The sequence below is a fragment of the Moschus berezovskii genome, chromosome 26 (genome assembly GCF_049115385.1).
Source record: "Moschus berezovskii isolate FMDL1 chromosome 26, NW_MosBer_1.0, whole genome shotgun sequence".
Taxonomy (NCBI): Eukaryota; Metazoa; Chordata; class Mammalia; order Artiodactyla; family Moschidae; genus Moschus; species Moschus berezovskii.
Window position 1 is genome coordinate 12711284 of NC_142485.1, and position 17175 is coordinate 12728458.

The following is a 17175-nucleotide window of genomic DNA, read 5'->3' on the forward strand; positions in this document are numbered from 1 at the left end:
ACTTCTTCCAGACCAAGGGCAGTGGTCCATGTTGTCCACTGCCATCCCAGTGTTATCCTCGCCAAGAAAAGGAGATTGTTGGGGCTTGAACTTATTTCAAAGGCTTACCTGATTATGTCAGACCCACCAAAGGTAATTCCCCTTTGGATTAAGCCAAATCCTGCTGACTAGTAGCCTAATCTTGGGAAGGCCTTCCCATGCTATTCATCATTCCTGCCTGAACCTGAAGGGAGGGTGTTGCATAGGGTGAGTACCCCAGAGGGTGGGAATTCCGGGGCCATCTTGGAATCCTCGCTAGCATACAGGCACATCCTGAGATGGCCTGAATATCGCCCATGGGGCTTCTGTCTTTCTCTTGGAGGAAACAGGGACCCACTTCCTTTCAGTGGCTTCAGCCACACAAGGGACAAATGGCAAGGTTGAGGAGCTGTGTTGTGTGTCAGGCTTGGCTCCTGTCCCTCTGTTTCTCCCGTTTGCTCCTTGGTTTCCAGGGTCCTAGGGGGCCTTCCCTCTGCAGACTTGAGCTGACGCATCTCACTGTTAGACTCCTCCGAAAACGTCAGAGCTGGAAACTTCCTTGGGTCTCATCCAGTGCCGCCCCTCCCGTGAGAATGAGACTGTGTCTAAAACACAGACTCACAAGAGATCCTGATTTGGTTGCTCCACTTTGGATCTGCTTCTGCTGCTGCTGCTAAGTCACTCCAGTCGCATCCGACTCTGTGCGACCCCGTGGACAGCATCCCACCAGGCTCCTCTGTCCATGAGATTCTCCAGGCAAGAATGCTAGAGTGGGTTGCCATTTCCTTCTCCAATGCATGAATGCATGCTAAATCACTTCAGTCGTGTCCTACTCTGTGCAACCCCATAGATGGCAGCCCACCAGGCTCCTCCGTCCATGGGATTCTCCAGGCAAGAATACTGGAGTGGGTTGCCATTTCCTTCTCCACTTTGGGTCTAAGAAGCTCTCTCTCTCTTTTTTTTTTTTTAGCATTTTATTTATTTTAACACCAAAACATTTTGTACTGGAACATAGTCAGTTAACAATGTTGTGGTGGTTTCAGGTGAACAGCGAAGGAATGCCTCAGATGAATGCGACGAATGGCGAGGTTTAGAACAAACCCCAAACCAAACAAACAGGAAATCTTCAAACCTGAGGTCCGGAGAGATAAGCTGACTTGCTTCATCTGAACGGCCTGGGCTGTCTTGTGTGCCCGTTCCAGAGCTAGGAGTTCAGTTTTTAGAGTCTGCTTTCACCTTTTCCTCTCAGGGGTCCAATTCTGTGTTTGTCACCCTCTTATTTTAATTTAATTTTTTTTTTTTGGCTGCATCTTTCCCGATCAGGGATCGAGGCCAAACCTCTTGCTTTGGAAACCCAGAGTCTTAACAACTGGACCATCACGGAGGTCCCCTGTCACCCTCTTAGTGCAGATGTGAGCTTTGCTGAGATCAAGAGTGACTGGGGAGCTCAGACCCGAGCCTCCATCTCTGGCAGCCCTGGCAGGGACAGCATCAGGGGACCCTGGGTGCCTCCCCTCTGCGTGTTGTCACTGACAGTCTCCAAAACCCCACCGCTAGGCCTCCCCAGCCACATCTTGAGCGACGCGCAGGCCCACACTGAGGGTGGGTGTGAATTATTTAGAGGCGCCGGTGGAATACTGTTGTATCGGTAACACAGACGATCCGTTTGTGGCCTTGGGGCGCCTCCGTCGAGCGCTCCATCACTGTTTCCCCTCATGAATAATGGAGCAGCTGAATTACTCTGCGTGTATGGGATTCATACCCTGAGAAAACAAGGTTGCTCTGAAATTAATTTTCTGTACTAAGAGAGTGACAGAAAATCAATTAATCGCATATTATTCTATATGGAGACAGAGGAAAGGAAGCCGTGGAAATGGCTCGGGCCATACGTCAGCAAATGCCCAGGGTGGCCGAGAGCTTTGTAGGATGTTCCGCTGAAGCAGGTGGCACCGGAGGCCATGTGACCTGCCAGGAGAGGGGTCAGTGGGCATCCGGGGTGGGGGAGTGTGGCTTCCCGGGCCTGCCTCCGTGCTGAATGTTTTCTCCTGGCAACTGGGTTGATCATATTTCTCTCTGCCTGATGCTGGCTGTCCCTAGAGCCGTGTCTGCAGTAGGGAGAAGGATGGATCTTCTCTGAAGCAGACTGTGCACCCACCTGTCCCCAGAGCCCGCCCAGCTCCCCAGGAGGCTGCTCACTGATGAAGGGGAGGTTGACCTCCACAGGCACACCTCTGCTTGCATCTGCATCCCTCCGGGAAGCCCCCACCTTTACTGTTTTGCTTTCTCCCCTTCCACCACAACTGCATCTCAAGTAAAAAAAAAAAAAAAATCTCCTATGCTGCTTCTCTCTGAGGTTCAAACACCCTGGAGGATGAGAATTACTGTCTGCCCTCGGTATTTCTAGCTGAGCAGAGCCCCAAACAAAAGAAGGAGTCTTTCATGGTGGGTTTCAAGCCAGGAGACATTATGGAGGGAGACAATGGGCAGGTCAGGGGCATCAGATGGTGAGCGTTCCTGGACTTCTGAGGTGACCATCCCCTGTGGGTAGCTGTCTATTCTGCCCATCTGTCAAATGGGTGCCTTTTTGAGTAAATAAATCTTTTTTGTCTATCAGCTGAGAAGGAGGCTGGGATTTTGTAGATAAAATGTAGATGACAAACAAGACAAAGATGTTTAGGACTGTCCCCCTGCCCTACCCTGGCAGATCAAGGTGAACCAGCTTCTCTCCCCATCACACAGCAGCTCTGTGGGGGCCCCACACAACTCACCCCGTAACGTTCTCACACCGGGCATCGGGGTGGCAGGGAGACAGAGTCTGGAAAGGCTAGAAGCGGGGATAACCGTGGGACCCCTGCCCTTCCCAGCCTCATTGGCTGCAGTGGACAGAGTCACCAGGACCCAAGGGCAGATCACAGAAGGACCCAGCAGAATGAGGCTGGACCTCGGAAAGAGGTCTGCCGGCAGCCTCAGCTCCGGAGAGGAGGGAGGGATTTTAGGTTTCCAGCTAAAACTGTTTCCCCTCCCCGGACTCTTCTCATTGGATTTGACATTATGCTGAATGGATGGGTTGAAGGCTAAGAAGGTTTTGAAGAAAACCTTTCTTGCTGGCTCGTGCGTTCCGTTACACCACATTCTCCTCCACTTAAAGGAACAAATGGCCTGCTTATCAGCTGCCTAAGCCCTGACACACCGGTGTCCCCCACCCCGCAGGCTGACACACAGGCAGACGTGTCACATCTTCAGCTGCTGATGGGCGGCCTTGGCACGGCCGGACCAGGCGGCTGACAGGCAGGGGTAAGTGACTCCCCATGTGGCTCCAGTGACTCTGAGTGTCCTGATCAGCGATGTCTGCATGGTGTTCGTACCCCGGCGTCTGTGAGAGGAGATTTCAAAGCTCCCCATGCATGATGGTAGCAAACAGACTCAAATCAGGCTCTGGGCCCACCTGCAGGGAGGCTAAGGGGGTGCAGGTGATGAGGAGTAGGGTTGCAGGAGCCGCTGGGATTTCTTACCCCACAACCAGGAGCCTGCTTTGGATTTCAGATTGCCTAGAAATCCAATTTCCCCAGATAAGTCATATTAAAATTATACCATGGGAGTTCTTTTAAAGGAACTGGATGTGGAGTGGGGCGGGCATTATTTTAAGCTTTGGCAAGTGAAAAAATACTTTCAGTGATATGAATTTTAGCTTCTCCCAACTCTTTAATGTAAGACTCTTGTTTTATGTTGTTCAGTCGCTCAGTCGTGTCCAACCCTTTTGCAGCACCATGGACTGCAGCACGCCAGGTTTTCCTGTCCTTCACCAGCTCCCAGAGCTTGCTGAAACTCATGTCCATTGAGTGAGTGATGCCATCCAACCATCTCATCCTCTGTCGTCCCCTTCTCCTCCCGCCTTCAATCTTTCCCAGCATCAAGGTATTTTCCAATGAGTCGGTTCTTTGCATCAAGTGGCCAAAGAATTGGAGCTTCAACATCATTGCTTCCAGTGTATATTCAGGGTTGATTTCCTTTAAGATTGGCTGGTTTGACCCTTCTTGAAGTCCAAGGGACTCTCAAGTCTTCTCCAACACCACAGTTCACAGGCATCAGTTCTTCAGTGATCAATCTTCTTTACGGTCCAACTCTCACAACCATATAAGACTACTGGAATAACCATAGCTTTGACTATAGGGACCTTTGCGGGCAAAGTGACGTCTCTGCTTTTTAATATGCTGTTTTGGTTTGTCATAGCTATACATATACTCAGCTGAATGCAGTTTCAGAGAATGGCAAGGAGGGATAAGGAAGCCTTCTTAAACGAACAATGCAAAGAAATAGAGGAAAGCAATAGAATGGTAAAGACTAGAGATTTCTTGTTTTATAAAAGTGCTTTTTAGAAAGAGTATAGCTGCAGCCTGCGGGGCTTTTGAAGAACATGTCTTTCTTTCTCCTGAAGTTTGGGCATCAGCTGCTGGCTCCACTCTCTGAGGACCAGAAGCTCCAGCTCTGGCTGCCTTGAGGCAGGCTCCGGAGGAGCTTGGCACCCTTGTCTGCTTCTCTCCCAGGCGAGGGTGCGGGAGGCTGTGATCTTCCGCCTGCATCTGCAGCATCTCTTTGGTTTGGGTTCCCGGCCTCGGTTGCCCCCATCCTCAGTGGAGGTGGGGGGTGGGCAGGCACTCACTCCAACAGGGATGGAGATTCAGGTCCGAGACCTCTCCCTACGCATGGGAGGCCAGCTCCCGGCCTCCGCAAGCCCCGCCCACGCCCCAGCCCCGCCCCGCCGTCTCAGGGTCCCGCCTCTTCCTCAGCGACTCCCCAGAGGAGGAGCCAACCCGGGTTCCTCCAGCGGGGCAGTGGGACTCCGTGCTTTCCTTCTGGCCTGGACCTGTATGTCCATCTATTTAACGACTCATTAGGAAGGTGTAGCTCTTGGGCTCTTTGTCCCCTGGCGGGCTGCAGAGCCACTTGCCAGACTCCAGGGCTCTCCAAACCAGCCAGAAGTCACCCAAGAAGCAGAACCAGTGACGGCAGGACAAGGGCTGGTGAGAGACCGGGAGCGCCCTGTGAGAGGCTGGAAAGGAACCCAGCTTTGTGAGTTACCTTGGTGCCGCGCCCGCCTGCTGCGTTTCACATCCTACTTCCAGAAACGCTGTCTCCGCTCTGGAGGAAGAGACAAGTTTTCCATTTTTACAGATGGGGCTTGTCACGTTCAAGGTGGTACCTGGAGAGAACCCGGGACTCTTGGTTCAGTTCTGTTTTGCCAAGCTGTAAGTTGATAGAGACAGGCAAGTGGCCTGTTTATTTCTACTACCTGCCTTAAGTAAAGAACCTTTGGGCTACTTGTCGTTTTTCGAGATGGCTCCAGAGAGACAGCTACAGAGGCGTATGGACAGTCTTTCTACCAATCTGAGTCAACTGACCTGGACAGAACCCACATTGTAGGCCAGCCACTGGGCTGCAGGGACAAGAATTGGGTGTTCCAGTAAGCAAGCTGGGAAATAAGCATCTGTGGTTCTGTGGCTCCCATCTTCTGGTTTCTATTGGCCTTATGAAAGAAGAAGGAGAATGGTCACTTCCTTTTTTGTTTGTTTTCTTTTTCAGCTGCACCATGCGGCATGACCAGGAATCAGTCCCAGGTCCCCTGCGTTGAAAGCTCCAAGTCTTAACCACTGGACCACCAGGGATGTCTTACAAATGATCACCTCTTGAGCACTGTCTGTGGTCTGGAGTCAAAGCCTGATGCTTCACATATGTGCCTTTACTTCAGCATCACAATATACTTTTGAGAAAAGTAAAAGAGTGATCCATCTTACAGCTGAGCCAGCTGAAACTAGAAGGAATCAGGCAGCTTGTCTGAGGTCCCACAGTTAGTAAGTAACAAAGATGGGATCCATCACAGGCCAGCCTGACACCGGGGATCCAATGTCACCATCTGTCCTGTCCCCCGAATTGTCCTTCTGTGGGTTTAACTGAACCTCTTGGTAATGATGGTTTTGCTGACTGGTGCTCAAGCCTCTTTTTACATCCACTAAGTCCCTTTCTGCAAGATTGACTTTAAAGGGAAGGAGACAGTACCTTGTGACCAGCCTGGTCTGGTAAGAAGTCCCTCTGGCAAGCTGGTTTGACACTAACATGCAATTTGCATCTACATTCTGCCAGCTTCCAGCTCATGCCCTGTCTGTTAAATACACTGCATAGTTCAAGACTGTGTGTTTAATGTATTTAAATGGAATGTAATGTCTTAAAGTTGAGTTGAATGGTGGCACAGCTACGTATGGTGGAAAGAATAATTCATCGAACATCCCAACATCTTAGCATGTAGGTTCGAGTCTTGGATTTGCATCCTAACCAGTTGAGTGAATGTAGCCAAATTAGCTATTCTCTGAGCCTCCATTTCTTTATTTATAAGCTGGGTATAATTATATCTTCCTACCTTTCTTAGCTTGTATGTACGTGAAATGAAATAATGCACAAAAAGTATCTCATGATTTGTAAGGTGTTACAACAACATGATGGATAATTAGGATACATACATGTAGTATTTCTTTTTCTTATTTGCCATGTTGGTTTCCTTCTTAGAAAAATGGAAAGACATCCTCACATTTTGATTTTTTTTTGGATTTCGCTTCTTCCTACCAAATTGCCAGTAGAATAAAAAAATTACCTGAAGAAAGAATTATTGGCAAGTGTGAAAAGGCATCTCAGACAACAATGGCTAATTTCTTTTAACTTTTTAAAAAGCTACAAGATGCCATGAAAATATACAGAACTTGCAAACAAAGATCTCTTGGAATGATGTATTACTGTTGAGTGGAATGAACTTGCTAAGCTGAAACTGTCAGTGGGTTTGGCTGCAGTAAAATGACATCCTGGAATTCCAGTAAGCACGGTCCACACTAGAGGAAGTGTTACTTTTGTATGGACAAAAAGGTCTGCTTTTGGGAATTCTCTGGCAGTCTAGTGGTTAGGACTTGGGGCTTTCACTGCTGGGGTGTGGGTTCAACTCCTGGTCAGGGCACTAAGTTCTCATAGAAAGTGAAAGAAATTGAAGTCGCTCAGTCATGTCTGACTCTTTGCGACCCCATGGACTGTAACCTACCAGGCTCCTCTGTCCATGGGATTTTCCAGGCAAGAATACTGGAATAGGTTGCCATTTCCTTCTCCAGGGGATCATCCCAACCCGGGGATCAAACCTGGGTCACCTCCATTGCAGGCAGATGCTTTACTGTCTGAGCCACTAGGAAAGGCAAGTTCTTGTAAATCATGGCCAAAAAAAAAACACCTCTACTTTTGATGCTTTCCTTGGTCAATCCATCACCACTTAATTTTTTTTTTTTTTAGCGCACACTGATTTTTTTTAAAGTCTTTATTTAATTTGTTACAATTTTGTTTCTGTTTCATGTTTTGGTTTTTTGGCCTCAAGGCATGTGGGATCTTAGCTGCCCAACCAGGGATCAAACCCTCACTCTCTACATTGGAAGGCGAAGTCTTAACCACTGGACCACCAGGGAAGTCCCCCATCCCTATTTTTTTTTTTTTTTTAATGAAACTGCTTTCGAATGGAGCTATACTCAGTAACCGAGTGTGTTCACTGCCTGGTCTGTGAGACAGTGATGACTCAAATGACAACAAGCAGCACATACTATAGAAAAACCCCATCTCCACCCTCAGCTCTGGCACACAGGGGCCTGGCTTCAATGGGACAGGAGAGGTGACTTGCCTCATGTCACAAGCAGGACTTGGCAGGGCTGACTGTGGATTCAACTTCCTGCCTCTCTGGACAACCCATATTACTTTGTATTCTGCTAATTAACTCATCATCCATCATGTCATTTGATATCTCCACTCATATGTTAATATCCTCATTTCATAGAATAAACATGGAAACTCTTATTTACACTGAGAAGGAGAGCCACCTGTAGGGTGCATGCAATGTGTCTAGGGTTGGGGATCAGGCTGAATAAAGGCAGCTTTTGACAGGTGGCAGGCTGGCCTGGGTCAACCCTGACATCATAGACAGCCCCTTGTGTGTATACCGAGGAGCGCCGGGCCCCTCACTGACACTTGCTAATTATGGTGGCTAATTAATATGTCATTGGCCTCTAATCATGAATCTAGAGTAGATTAGCGATGATGAAGCCGTGGAAATTAATTTACAAACATCTACATACTTCTCCTTGACCCAGTGGGGCTCACAGGTGCCCTCTGGAAAGCAGAAACAGGAAGTTGGCAGGCAGGGAATAGAGGGCCTAGGAAAATAGGAGAGGTTCCGCCACCACTGCCCAACTGGGACCAAGACCCTTCACCCAGCACGGGTGAATGGGGTGGCCTGAAGGAGTTAGAGATTAAAAAATAAAGTCAGTCAGAGGATTAAAGGACCCCTCCTTTGATGCAACTGGATGTAGAGTTTTTAACAAAATGAATGCCTGAATTATATGACTTAAGGGTAGGCCTTCAGTCATATCCGCCTCAATGCAGGAGACCCCGGTTCAATTCCTGGGTCGGGGGAAGAGCTGCTGGAGAAGGGACAGGCTACCCGTTCCCGGCCTGGAGAATTCCATGTACTATATTGTCTATGGGGTCGTAAAGAGTTGAACGTGACAGAGAGACTTTCACTTTCACTTTCAAAGGTAGGCACTTCCCTGGAGGTCCAGTGGTTTAGACCCTGTGCTTCCATGGCAGGAGGTGCAGCTTCAGTCCCTGGTCAGGGAACTAAGATCCCACATGCTGGGTTGTTGTTGTTCAGTTACTAAATCGTGTCTGACTCTTTGCGACCCCGTGAAGGAATAACTCTCACTCCCCTTAGCCTCAGCCAGTGGTAGCTTCGAATCTACCCTCTGCCTCTGTGACTTCACCTGTTCTAGATATTGCATTAAGTGGAATCAAACAATGCTTGTCCTTTTGTGTTTGGCTTATTTCACGAAGCGTAGTGTTTTCAACTTTCATTCACGTAGCAGCACGCATCACAGTCTCATGCTTCATGACTTAATCATATTCCATCGTGTGTCCATCCAACGAAACCACATTTTGCTTGCCCATTTATCTGCTGATGGACACCTCAGATGCTTCCACCTCTTGGCTATTGTGAAAAATGTTGCAGTGAACATGGGTACTCATGTATTTGTTTGAGTCCTTGTTTTCAGTTCTTTTGGATGTATACCCAGGAGTGTAGTTTCTTGGTCACATGGTAATTTCATATTTGACTTTTTGAGGAATCAGCCAGTCTGTTTTCCTTGGCGGCTGCCTCATTTTACATTTCTACCATCCATGTGCAAGGGCTCCAATTACTCCACATCCTCCTCAAAGTTGTTAGAGTCCTTTAAAAATTATAGCCATCCTAGCAGATGTGAAGTGGTATCTCGTCCACATTTTGACTTTAATTTCCCTAACGACTAATAATGTTAAGCATCTTTTCTTAGGCTACTTGGCCATTTTGTAGCTTCTTTTTGAGAAATTTCTACTCAAGTCCTTTATCCATTTTTTTCATTGGGCTGTTTTTGTTGCTAAGTGTAGGAGTTCTTTAAATATTCTGAATATTAAGTCCTTATTAGATACATAATTTGTACATTCTTCCTTTACGTAGATTGTCTTTTCACTTTCTTGGTAGTGTTCTTTGATGCACAAATGCTTTTCTTTTTAAGAATCTAATGTATCTGTTTTTTCTTTCCCATTCTCATGTCTAAGACTTTATTGCCAAATCTAAAGGTCATGAAATGTACTCCTATGTGTTTTATAGCTTTAGCTCTTATTTTCAGCTTGTTGTCCATTTTAAGTTAATTTTTGTATGCAGTATGAGTTGTGGTCCAACTTCATTCTATTGCAAGTAGAAATCCAATTGTCCTAGAACTATATGTTGAAACTATATTCTTTTCCTCCTGAAGGTTCTTGGCATCCTTGCCAAAATTCAATTGACTATAAACTCATGGGTCTATTCCTGGACTCTCAGTTCTATTCCATTGGAATGCCATACTTTCACTGTTAAGTGTGACATTTGTTGTGGGTTTTTCAAGAATGTCTTTCTTATGTAGAGGAAGTTTCTTTATATTCCTAGTTTTTTGAGTGTCCAGAGACATTACTTTGCCAACAAAGGTCCATCTAGTCAAGGCTATGGTTCTTCCCGTGGTCATGTATGGCTGTGAGAGTTGGACTGTGAAGAAAGCTGATCGCCGAAGAATGGATGCATTTGAACTGTGGTGTTGGAGAAGACTCTTGAGAGTCCCTTGGACTGCAAGGAGATCCAACCAGTCCATTCTAAAGGAGATCAATCCTGGGTATTCATTGGAAGGACTGATGCTAAAGCTGAAACTGCAATACTTTGGCCACCTCATGCGACGAGTTGACTCACTGGAAAAGACTCTGATGCTGGGAAAGGTTGAGGGCGGGAGGAGAAGGGGACGACAGAGAATGAGATGGCTGGATGGCATCACCGACTCTGTGGACATGAGTTTGAGTGAACTCCGGGAGTTGGTGATGACAGGGAGGCTGGTGTGCTGTGATTCATGGGGTCGCGGAGAGTCGGACGTGACTGAGCGACTGAACTGAACTGAACTGAACTGAATGCAATTTTACACCACCAGTAATTTACTTAAATGGTCTCTTCCATTTAGAAATATGTTTGCCCTCATCTTCTGGATATGGAAATCCTTTCTCAAATCTAACCCAGTGTCACCTCCTCTGATCACCCATATGATTTTTGCATTTAAAGTCATGTCTCATATTTGCTCTTGTGGCTATTTTCTTTGCTGTTCCATGATCTCCTTGAGCATGGAGGCTGTGTCATATTCATTTGCTAGTGCCAGAATCCAGGAGAGTGCTCCACAAATATTTGCTGGAAGAATGCTGGCTGAATCACATTTTATGATTTCTTAACATCTCAGTGTTCCTAAAATCTCTTGGCTTAACTTCCCCTATGGGCTTATCAGGGAGAGTCACCCCTCCATCTGACATGAGACACTGGTGGGATGTCCTTTGAAAGCCAAGGTCAGAAGAACAGAGGTAGGCCTGGGTGCTTCCTGGATGTTATGGCATCTCAGTGCCAAGGTGGAAAAGAGCCACTCACTGCTTTGCAGTCGCTACTAGGGGACCGCTCATTCTGGGATTCATGATCCTATTTGTTCAGAAGCTTTGGCAATGACAGACCATTTTCTTCCTTCATTGTCAAATCAAATCAAGCTGACAAGTACTGATTGAATGACTCCTCTGTGATAAACGCATTGCTGGGAACAGTGAAGGGACACAGAGAACTCCATTTGGTTTTGCCCCTTCCTTCCCACGTGGCATTTGGTCCAGGGGAGGAAGGTTCTCAGGCTAGGTGATGTTGCACAGGATTGTGTGAGTTTCTTATTGCTGCCATCACCACCCCCCACTTAGTGGTACAGCCATATCATCTCACAGTTCTAGAGGTTAGGAATCCAAAATGCATTTCACTGGGCTGAAGTCAAGGTTGGCAGAGCTGTACAACTTCTGGAGACCCTTGGAGGTGGGTCTGTTTCCTTGCCTTTTCCAGTTTCTGCCTGGATTCCTTGACCTGTGGTGCCAGTAATCACATTACTCAACCTCTGCTTCCATCATCATGTCTTCTCTGACCCTGATCCTCGTGTCTTCTTTTTTCACCTTTAAGGACCCTTGTGCTTACACTGGGCCCACCTGGATAATTCGTGATCCTCTCCCTATCTGAAGATGCCTAAGTTAATCACATCTGCAGAGCCTCCTTTGTCATGTACAAAGGGTCACGGGTTCTGGGCATTAGGACGCGAACATCTTTGGTGGTCATTTAGCCTATCTCAGGACTGCGGATTGGCCGAACTTTCACTGACCAGAGAGGGTCCCTTATCACCAGTCCCATGGTCAAGTTCATGTAGCAAGTCCCCCTCCTATCTCAGGGCATCTTCACTTTATAGAGGGGCGAGCCAGGACCTTGAGAGAAAGGGACTGACGTCAGATCATGTTGCCAGTGGTCTGCAGGGGCTCAGCCTGTCTCTGACCTAGAATCCAAAGATTCCACGACTTAGCGCTCCATCGGATAAAGCAGGGCAGTAGACTTTGTGAAGGGGCGATGGCCCCCAACCCTCTTTCTCTGGTTGCACAAAAGCTCAGCCCTTCATACGCAGATGAGCCTATTTTCAGAGCCTGGATAAATTTAGCTGCCTTAGTCAAAGAGGGGCATATGCATTTTGTGATTCTCTGTCTTCTTACTGTCCTTGGAGCATCCTGTGTTTTTCCGTTGACGTTTCATTCCATCCTAGCACCCGTAAGAGCTTCAAGTCCTTTCCTCCATAGCCCTTCACACAGTATGAACCAGCAGGGGGTATTCTTCTGAACTCAGAGGACCCTTAGGTTTCTTGGAACGGACCAGCCCTCAGGAAACCCCTTGCTCCCAGCTTGCTCAAGCCGACAGATTGCATTTCCCGTTCGCTCAGCCATCAGCTCCTGCCTTCTGTCACTCTGTGCCCACACACGGTCTCCCCGCAGACATCCAGAAACCTGCCTCCTGCCCACCCTTGCCACTCCAGTGCTGCTCTCTGCTAGGAGTGACACCCTCTCTGCCTGCCACGCCCCCCCGTTGTCTGACACTAAGTCGGAGGCTTAGCGTCTGGGGCTGGAATTTTGTCGTTGCTATGGAAGTGGGAACGGGCACAGCCTTCCAAACTCACAGAGTGTCCAAAAACACACACGGCATCTCGCGCTGACAACGCCACTGACAACCCGCGATGACGGGGATGTACTTTTGAGTGTCATCTTGACAAGGAACAGGAGCCTCTCTCTGCCGGCCCACCCGCCTGGCCATCTGTCTCCCAAGATCATCTGCACTCGCCTGGCTTGGATCCTGAAGCTCCCCCTCTGGGGGGCCTGTCCTCGCTCGGCCTGGCGGCCCCCAGGGGCAAGAAGGAACAAGCCTGGTGTCAGCGGAGGCCCTTCTGCTGGGAAGAGGTGACCCGAGGAAGCGCTCTGGCCGAGTCCAGGGTCACTTTGGCTTCGGCCGCTCCAAGGCCATGGGTGAGCATCTCGGCCGGGTGGTGGAGGGAGGGGAGCCAGACCTCCTGCCTTGTTCGCGGCCTGCAGCCACAGCTTCTGGGATTTCCTCGGCTCTTGGAAAGGCAGGCCTTTGGGGGGACGCCAAGCGTGTCCAGGTGGTTCGGGGAGGGCCGCCATCGACACATGGATTCCTTTGCTTCCTGTCTCCGGCCCCCTCTCAGAGGAAGGGATGGCGGAGTTCCTGGCTTTGATGGGCCTTCCCTGCCAGCCGAAGTCACCAGTGAGTCATCCATCAAGGTGAAGACTGAAGGTCCGTAGAGTAGGGGCAGGGAAAGCGAGGGCCTGGTGGGAAAGAGAGGGGAGAGGGGAGAGGGGCGCAGGAGACAAAGATGGCTTCACACTTGCTGTCCACCGATGTATGCAATTCTGCCATGCAGCTTAGGTCTGGTCCACTCTCCCCTTAGGACACAGAGCAGCACCTTCCATGCCACCTTAGCTCGGAAGGGGCAGGCAAGCTCCTGACCACAGGGTTCAGCCCCCGCCCCAGCCATGGCTTCCTAATGCCCTGTTTTGTGTTCTTTCCCCAGTATACGAAAAGTTTTCTAGGCCCGATCTATCTGTGAATGGTCTTGGGGGACCCCATCGAATTCTGTTCAATCCCCTCTGAGCCGTGGGTCCAGGATAATCACTTCTCTCATATTCCCCGCCCTCTGTCTGTACCTTGTGATTGCGGGAGCTTGGTTGCTAGCTTCTAACTCCTGCACAGGGTTGGCTGGCACTTGCCTGCCGCGGTGGCCTGGCTCCCAGCTGGGAGCTCTGGCTTCTGTCTGCCCTGGGGTCAGAGCCTGGAAGTGTAGCCATCAGCGCTGCATCTCCAAGATGACAGCTCAGCTTCTGATGCGGGGAGGCGACCAGCCCCAGCAATTATTCACTGATAAGTGCTTGGCTGGTGTCTCCTCCTAAAATAATCCTTGCACACGGTGGTGGCTGTCAGCGCTGGCTCTGGGAGCTAATTCCAGCCTCCTTGTGTACATCTGGTGCCGAGGCTCTCATCGCGGGGCCTTGCAGGTAGTCTTGAGGGGAGGAGACCCAACTTGTGTTGATAAGCTGATGGCCCTTGATGCCGGGGGGAGTGGGAGAAGGAGGCAGATGTGACCTGGGCTTTGCGTCACTGGGGCTCAAGCTAGCGCTCTGTGGCTGGGGCCTTGGCAGTCATGGCCCATCTCTCGCCATCCAGCTTTTGGACAATTCTTGGCTCCTTCTCAACAGGAACCAGGCCATCCAAAACCCCAGCTCAGTGGTTCTCAAAGTCGTGCCCCAGATTCCCTCCGGAAACTTCACAGGGCCTCCAGTCATAGCAAAACAGTCCCCGGGAACTAACCTTTACTAGGGAATAAACAGTTACATGGCAACACCTTATCAAGACAACTGAAGTCAAAGGCGTAGCGACTTTAAGAAACAGGAAGAAAAGAGCAGCAGGGGTAAGTCTTCCAGACACTGCTCGCCTAACAAATTTTGTGCTTAAAAATTTCCCATCTTGATCTTAAGGAAAAACAAAACAAAACTCTGCTGCTGCTGCTAAGTCACTTCAGTCATGTCCGACTCTGTGTGACCCCATAGACGGCAGCCCACCAGGCTCCCCTGTTCCTGGGATTCTCCAGGCAAGAACACTGGAGTGGGTTGCCATTTCCTTCTCCAATGTGTGAAAGTGAAAAGTGAAAGTGAAGTCGCTCAGTCGTGTCCGACCCTTAGCGACCCCACGGACTGCAGCCTACCAGGCTCCTCCATCCATGGGATTTTCTAGGCAATAGTACTGGAGTGGCTTGCCATTGCCTTCTCCGGAAAACTCTGCTAGTTTAATACAAAACATTGGATTTGTTGGAAATCAATATAGTGTCCTATAATTGAGAGAACAATCCATTTTGGACACTTGCAAAACAACTTCAAGGGCCTTCTATTTAAATAGTTACTATTAAGGGACTCGATTCCAGCTATTTTCAGCTTTCATTTCTCTCTCCCAAATTGCAAATTCTGGGAAGAGAGAATTGTGTGGGGCTTGCCCAAATCTGTTGTCAGTCCCTAGACCATCAGCAATGCCTTTGGGTTTATAATAGTTTCCAGAGAACAGGAGTCACTGTGGGCCAAGGAGCTACCTGAGAAGCAACCAGAGCGAAAGAAAGTGAGTGTTGGTTGCTCAGTCGTGTCCGACTCTTTGTGCCCCCATGGACTGTACTCCGCCAGGCTTCTCTGCCCATGGAATTCTCCAGGCAAGAATATTGGAGTGGGCAGCCATTTCCTTCTTTAGATTATCTTTCCAACCCAGGGACTAAACTCAGCTCTGCTGCATTGCAGGCAGATTCTTTACAGTCTGAGTCAACTTCGAGAACCCCAACCAGAGGGAGACCTGTACCTTCCCCACCTGAAGCCTTTCCCACCAGGCGCTGGAACTTCATAAACATTGTGGGGCAGGCCGCTGTGCAGGCAGTTCCTTCTACTGCAAGAATCCATGCAGGGTAGGGAGGAATAGCAAAAACTAGGATTCTGAAAATAATTTTTGAGCACCTGCTCTGACCCAGATGCTCTTCTGGATGTTGAAGTAGAAAAGATGACAGAGATCCCCCCGAGCCTCAGGGGGCTTACAATCAGAGCAGTGGAATTATACTGTTTGAAGCATTTACTAGAAGGCTTGAGAGCTTCCCAGTGTCTAGCCGAGTAAGGACCTCAGTGAGTCACACCTGAGACAGCCCTTTGCCTCACCCCACGCACCCAACCCATCCCCAGGTCCCATCAGCCTGACCTGTGAACAAGCCCTCAAGTCCCTCACCTCTCTCCGTCTCCTCCACCAGGACCCGAGTCTGAGCCATATCCTTCTCAGCTCAGCTGCCCCACGATCCCAACTGGCCTTTGCAAGTCCTTTCTGTCTGCCCTTTCGCTCATGGCCCACGTATGGGCTTCCCAGGTGGCTCAGTGGTAAAAAAAATCCGCCTGCTAATTCAGGAGACCTGAATTCAATCCCTAGGTCAGGAAGATCCCCTGGAGAAGGAAATGGCAATCACTCTAGTGTTCTTGCCTGGGAAATCCCATGGACAGAGGAGCCTAGCGGCCTATAGTCCATGGGGTCCCAAAGAGGCAGACACGACTTAGCAACTGAACCACAGTAACAACAGCGGGTCCGGATGGCAGCCCGAGTGACTTTCTTTAATTCATAATGAAAATCCAATTACATCCGCACTGCCAACACACAACAGCTTTCAAATGAAAGGGCCCTGACCTCTCTGTGAATTCACCAGATTAGCTGGTTGGTGAATCAGTGCGGTGGGGGAAGAAATCTTCTTGAGAAGAAATGCATTTGGAGCTGGGCTCGGCACTGTGTGGGCAGCGTCACATGCAGAGGTGCTCTGCTTCCTAGGTAGGCCATCGGAGAAAGGGTGTCCAGGCGGTGGGATCCAGGGGCGGCAGGGTCCAGGGCTCAGTGTCTCAGGACACTGAGCCTCAGAGTCCTGGTCTATAAAATGGGGACAAAGTCAGGGAGTTTTATGAGGATTAAATAGATGATTTGGAGTTGAATGATCAGCTCACCACTCTTTTTTTTCGTTTTTGATTTTTATCTATTGATTTATATTTGGCTGTGTTGGATCTTCATTACTGCATGCAGGCTTTCTTTAGTGGAGTGAGAAGGGACTACTCTTTAACTGTGGTGTGAAGGCTTCTCATTGGGGTGGCTTCTCTTGCTGGGGAGTGCAGTCTCTAGGACGCGGACTCAGTGGTTTTGGCGCAGGGGCTTGGCTCCTCCATGGCCTGTGGGATCTAGTTCCCCGCCCAGGGATCCAATCTGCAACCCCGGCCCTGGAAGGCTACGTCTTAACCCGTGAACCGCCAGGGAAGTCCCCAGCTCACCCCTCTTGATATTAGCTAATTTAGGTTTTTAGAGGTTTCACGTCATCTTTAGATTCAGCGCTCGCTCTGCTGGAAGAATTTTCCTACCCCTCTCAGGAGGCCCGCAGTAATCTCAGACCCAGGAACCCCCATCCTCAGAGCAGAGGGGCCTAGTCTCTCCACCCACCTGCCTCCAGCCGCCCCGGGCCGTCCGCTAGCCTCCATTTAGCATTTTGATTTGTGCAGCTTTGCTGAGAATCTCTTACTGCAGCATGTTGACTTATCACTCATTGCAATAAGTTCCCATCCTCTCTCCTCCTGACAGCC